We start from the raw sequence: 6560 nt of genomic DNA on the forward strand, positions 1-6560 counted from the left end.
CTCTCTCTCTCTCTCTCTCTCTCTCTCTCTTTCTTTCTTCCTTTTTCTCTTTCTCTCTCTTGTTCTGTCTTTTTCTCCATACCTCACTCATTCTCTTTCGCTTTATCTACCTTTATTTCACGCGCGCACACGCGTACACGCACTCACACACAGCTCTCACTCGACCGCTCCCTACCTTCTCTTCATCGTCCTCTCTCTCTTCTTTCTCCTCTTCCGCCTCCTTTTAGTCACAATCAACACATTCCTCGGTTCCCTCTGCCTCACATAATCCTCCCACTCTCTCACTCCTTCCACTCTGCAATCTTTCTTGTTTTATTTTTATTATTATAGGAGTTGTTTCCTGAGCTATATGAGTTATACAGAATGCGTAGCGTAAGAGACACTGGTAAGATCCAGGCATTGCGAGTACATTATGCAAACAAGCTTCAATCGACGCTTTCCATTCGATATTTCGAAGTTTTACTTTCAAATTTCGCGTAAGTATAGTGTAGCGAGTGTACGGAGATTGTCTGTGTTCACGTGAAAATTGCAACTACAGGTGTATTTACATGGTTTTCCTTTTTGGCTTGCTTTTTATTTTGCTATTTCAGCATGGACGGATGCAAATGTTGTTGAGGAGGAGGAGGTCCAGAACTCTGGATGAACAATTGTGGTGGGGGGAGGGTACAAACACTCATACACAAAAAGAAATGTGTCAATGCTCTGTGGATCACAAAACAATCGTTTTAATCACAGACATTGTTGCAGTTTCAAAGGTAATACGTATGGCTTACACACACGCGCGTGCGCGCGCGCGCGCGCGCGTGTGTGTGTGTGTGTGTGTGTGTGTGTGTGTGCGCGCGCGCGTGTGTGTGCGTGCGTGGGTTGGTTTGCGCGCAGTCTGTCGATCGGTCGCTCTTTCTGCTTGCCTGTTTGTATTACTCAACTAAAAACGACGTGCACAACCGCAATGACGCCGTTCATTGTTATCACCTGTCCTATGATGATTTCCTCGCCGCCGCTGCTGCCACCTACATCGTAAACGACGACGTTAACCGTAGTATAATACTTGAGATCATTCGGTTCTGCTGATACGAGGATTGAGAAAGCCTCCTTCCATGTTGGCGACGTTGCTCCCTTCTTGGTTCTCGACTTCTTCATTTGTTCTTTGCCGTGTTGGGATACGAATATTTTAACTTGGGGATCTAGGTATAGATATAAAAGAATATAATGGAAATATAAATCCGAAATTTACACATTATGACAATTATGTAAGTCTACGTAAGATATATACTAGGGTATAGTGCTTCTGAAATGACTATAACCAAATGATACCGCGAACTATACATTTATGCCAAGATGACATAATATTAATATTTTAAAATCTAATATAAGCAGCACGTTTCTATCCTGAAGACGCGTGCGTGACCCAACAGACATATTGGCGTGAAACCAATATTGGCTTCTGAAATGGCTATAACCAAATGATGCCGCGAACTCTTTATATGTATACATTTATGCTAAGATGATCCAATATTAAAAATTTTTAAATCTAATATAAGCAGCATGTCTTTATCCTGAAGACGCGTGCGTGACCACAGACAGGCATATTGGCGCGAAACCAAATGCCTATGTACAGTGGGCATTAATTAAAAGGCAGACGTGCTTAAAGTTATTTGACGGCTTAACGGAAGCTCCTTTCTGTTATACCAGAGTTCGAAGGGCCAACTGCGCTTAATCGTGGCTTGACTGCGACGCTATTGATTTGGAAACCGACTCGTTTGCGCCGCAGAGGCGAACGAACCACGCGTGTTATTATCGCGCGCCAACTTGCACGCAAACTGCACACTAGCCGCATCACATTCCTAAATGCGCTGCGCATAGTGACGATTGTTTACGAATTGCAGCGATCGCGCTATATATGTATTCGTTCGTCGATTTTGCTCGTTCGTTTGTCCGTCCGTCCGTTTGTTCGCTCGTTCGCTCTCCTCGGACTCACTCACTGCATCACACGCCGCACCGCCGACGCACGCACGCAGGTACTCAGTCACTCCTCAACTCATCACTCAATCAATCAATCATCAATCAAGTCAATCAATCATTCAATACAATCACAACTTCTCACTCACTCACTCACTACACTTCAATCACTCACTCACTCATCACTTACACTCACTACTCACTCAATCATCTCATATCATCAACTCATCACTATCATCCTCACTCATCACTCATCACTCATCATCACTCACTCACGTCACTCACTCACACTCCACTCACACTCACACTCACACTAACATTTTCACACTCATACTTCGCTCACGTCACTCACTCCACTCATATCACTCACTGCACACTCACTCACTCGCTCGAACTCAGCCCACTCAATACGCAATATACACTCAATCACCGACAACGAGTGTGTCAATCGGTTCAGTTGGTTTTTTTCACCGGGGGATGCGTTTTTAAAAAGAAATCGAGAGAGTAATGATACCGCTGTTCGCGAGATAGTGATATTTAAATGCCTCTCCGGCTTCCCGGTGTAGTCGAGCTCCACTCTAGGCTAAACGTGGGAAAACAGCAACTACATTCTTGCGATATTCTCGACATTCTGATATAAAACTCTAGTTATGTGTAATATCACTCACTCACTCACTCACTTCGATCACTCACTCACTCACTCACTCACTCACTCACTCACTCACTCACTCACTCACTCACTCACTCACTCACTCACACTCACACTCACACTCACACTCACACTCACATTCACACTCATACTTACGCTCACTCACTCACTCACTCACTCACTCACTCACTCACTCGCTCGCTCACCCACTCAATCGCAAATACACTCAATCACCGACAACGAGTGTTTGCAATCGTTCAGCTTGGTTTTTTCACGGGGATGGTTTTAATAAACTAAATCCGGAGAGCTAGATACCGCCCGTCGCGATATAATTAAATCCCTCTCCGGCTTCCCGGGTAGTCGAGCTCACTCTAGCTAACCGGAGAAAACAGACCTACATCTTGCGATATTTCTCGACATCGTTGGTTATAAAATCATATGTTAATAAATGGACAAAACAACCGGGTGTAGCGCGTGATTTTGCCATGTCATTACGTACGCGTCTGTACACACGGTTAGGTTCCGCTAGATTTATCAGTCGACGGACAGCACGTATTTAAGTATGGCGTACTACTTGCTAATTGCCCTCATGGGTTATGCACATCGTAGCGCATGGGAACGCTCGTGTTTGCCAATCAGTGCCTGAGGGTTCGATCGCATTGCCTCTTAAACGTGTTCCCTTACAATCGAAACGTTTTCATGCGGACAAGCGTAGAGATGTTGTTGCATTAACCGTAGTAATTATCTCCCATGACGCAAGCTGTCTCTTATTTGCACAGCGCGGCCACGGCTAATTATAGAGGCCGGCAATTACTCGCATTTTAAAAGTGCTACTCGTACGCGAAGCCTTCGGCCGAAGTCTGTTTCCGCATTAAGCAGGCTGCCATTAGGAAACACGCCAATTTTATACAGACGAAGAAGTTATTTAAGCAGCATTATCGTCAACATCTACGAGCAGTGGTTACAGAATTGCACGCATAATTGGATATCAGTCTCGCGAAAATTGAGCTTCGCGGTTGCGCGGACATGCAGTCTGTTTGTAATCTATCAGACCCGACCATCGGCTGTAAGCGCACTGCATGCGTACACATCGCATCCGTATTGGACTGCATGGCTTCCTCATCGATTGACAGTGGAAATATGTATACTTGCCCCCCACGAACATGCACGCGTACACTGTGGTCAGGGGATACAAGGGCCGGCTAGGCTATAGGCATACTAACACATTTATGTCGTCGGCACTCGTCGGTAAAATCCATTGTTATGGCAGATGGCTTTAGTTTCTATTGCCAATAACCTCCTTTCGGAATTGAAAACGACGCGGATTTTTATTTAATCCCTTTGCCATCGTTTTTGATTTCTACGGCGATATGCGATACTTAGACGTTAAAACTGCAAATCGTCAAATGACAATTGAGTTAGCGATGGGGACATGTGTCAACTACCTGGCATAGTTCCAGACGACGGCTTGGGCAGGTCCTTGGCTTTGATGACAGTTACCGTGAGTCGTTCAGCTAGTGGCTCCAACCTGAGCGACAGCTGAATCTGACCATGAGCCTAATAAATACAGATATAAGGGTTAACGATAATAATAATAATTACTGTTATGATATATATCGAGATGCGCGGTATTTTCGATGATATTAAAACGTATAAGAAGTAGAGAAAAAAACAATAAAAAGAAGAATAACAACAACTACAACAACAAACAACAAACAACAAACAACAACAACAACAACGACGATGACAACAACAACAATACAACAACAACAACAACAACAACAACAACAACAACAACAACAACAACAACAGGACAAAGAAGAAACAACTACGACCATTAAAAAATTATTCCTATTATCTTAAATAACAGATGCCAAAAAACGCATAAACTATAACATGCAGTGACGTACACCGACGTTAAAATAAAATGAAAGGTTTTATTATTAAATCGAAGACCAAATTTCTGTTCTCAATTACGTCCGGTTTCTGATATATATATATATATATATATATATATATATATATACATGTTTGCGATGAAGGAGCAATCGATAGAAATACAATACCCTACGAGCATGGCTTAGTATAGAGTCTTGTGCATAGCAGACACAAATTTCGACTTTATTCATATTCGTAAAATAGATAGTGATCATTTTCCCTGATAAATGAAATCAAATGCAACTCGGTCATAAATATCTGCAGCTTATTCAGTGGGGTTATGTTCGGGATTCATAGTTGCACTCGTTTGCGGATAAGCATATATGCGCATATATACAACTATTGAATACAACTATTGAATGTATGTATTGCATACATACAACTATTGAATAATACTGCTAAACCAAAGTTGTTCCCATGCAATAACACTGGAGTACAAATATCCTCATCCTCTGCCATGTAGTATACTACATGGCAGAGGATGAGGATATTTGTACTCCAGTGTTATTGCATGGGAACAACTTTGGTTTAGCAGTATTATTCAATAGTTGTATGTATTATAGTTAAAATATTCAATTCTCACAAGAGTCGTGCCATTTGGCTGTGCGCTCGTGGTTTAGAGATAAGTGCAATCACAATTTCATTAATATAAGTATGCATCACATATATATAACATGTTGTGAAATTTTGTTTAATGATTTTGTGGCGGTCGTGAAATCCAACTCTTATAGTAACGCCGCTATGTCAACTCGCTTAGATCAAAATTTAAATATGCGCGTGTGTATATATGTGCTCTACTCTCATGGGAGCTAGTAGAGTGCATGTGGAATTTAAAATTATCAAAGTCAAGTCACGTGGCAATACGTCACCAATTCGCTTAGATTTTTCTCCCCGGATTGATATAACGAGCAAAACGGGCGAAAAAAGCAATGTAATAACACGAAAGCGATATATATCCTCGAACTACGCACGTTGAGTATGCCGTAATGGTCTAACCCGATAGAAATTACCTCGTCGATTACATTCGCTGCGCGACTTGTTTAATCTGTCCCGCTCCATGTAATTTATTGCCATCAGGGTCGATTGAACCAAGAACACCGGCATGTCGGCAGCATTGAGATATGCATATAAAATTACAGGTCGTACTCTTTGCGAGTTTACATATACACTTACGTCCGGTGGCTTGTAAAGTAATTCATCATTTGTGAATATGTTTTATATATTTACGCATCCATTGCACTTTTTTGCGAATGCGTATATATTTGTACTGTATATTTGCGTTAAACCAACGCGTAAATATTGTACAGCGCAGTCAGATTCTGTTGATTCTACCCTCAGACATTTATCCTTATATCGGCTCAACTTGCCTCAGTCCTATAATTTTCCTGTCCCTTTGCCGCGCACTTTATTCATAATATCAACAGAAAAGTATGGCGAGACCGGTTCTCTAATGTAGATCAATAGTACTGTCAAATGTTGGTGCGACACCCTAGTCTGAGCTAATCGCTAAGGGAAGGGGGGGGGTACAGGAACAGGGTTTCACATCCCCACGTGCGGTGAGATTAGGCTGAAAGGATCCATTTTGTTATATTATATATATTTTTTTAATATTTTTGGGTTATTTACATTTATCAGACATTTTTCCAAAACCAGCTTCCCCCTCTCCCCCCCCCACCCGGGGACGAATATGTAACGACAAACAAAAGTCGTGTGACTGGGCTGGCGAAAAAAGTAACAGGCAATGTCTCCGCTGTGTTGTTGAAAAATAGGCTGCATTATCTTTTTCAAACAGGAAATAACATTTTTGAGTTTCTGAATTAGCAATTAGGCCTACTTCCGCTAACACGTTAGAAAATATTACAACACATGCCTGTAATGTAAATGAAAGTGTCAATGACAATGTAGCTCACCACAAAAAAGGACACAAATGAGTGAGTAAGAAGAATTCAGTTTTAATTGAGCAACCATCGACGTACATTATAGAAACGATTGCCATCTGTATATCGCAATAATA

General features: G+C 41.8%; 1 long non-coding RNA gene across 1 annotated transcript in view; it reads right to left on the minus strand.

Moving 5' to 3' along the window:
* LOC106807387 overlaps nt 1–4133 on the minus strand; it is a 4857-nt gene extending 724 nt beyond the window's left edge. Inside the window, exons 1-2 of the long non-coding RNA XR_001393661.1 lie at nt 4054–4133; nt 973–1184 (exon numbers count right to left, since the gene is read on the minus strand). This is a non-coding gene — a long non-coding RNA (uncharacterized LOC106807387). The remainder of the gene's footprint in view (nt 1–972; nt 1185–4053) is intronic.
* Between the last annotated feature and the right edge of the window lie 2427 nt (nt 4134–6560).

Source organism: Priapulus caudatus, unplaced genomic scaffold, assembly GCF_000485595.1.
Source record: "Priapulus caudatus unplaced genomic scaffold, Priapulus_caudatus-5.0.1 Scaffold211, whole genome shotgun sequence".
Taxonomy (NCBI): domain Eukaryota; kingdom Metazoa; phylum Priapulida; class Priapulimorpha; order Priapulimorphida; family Priapulidae; genus Priapulus; species Priapulus caudatus.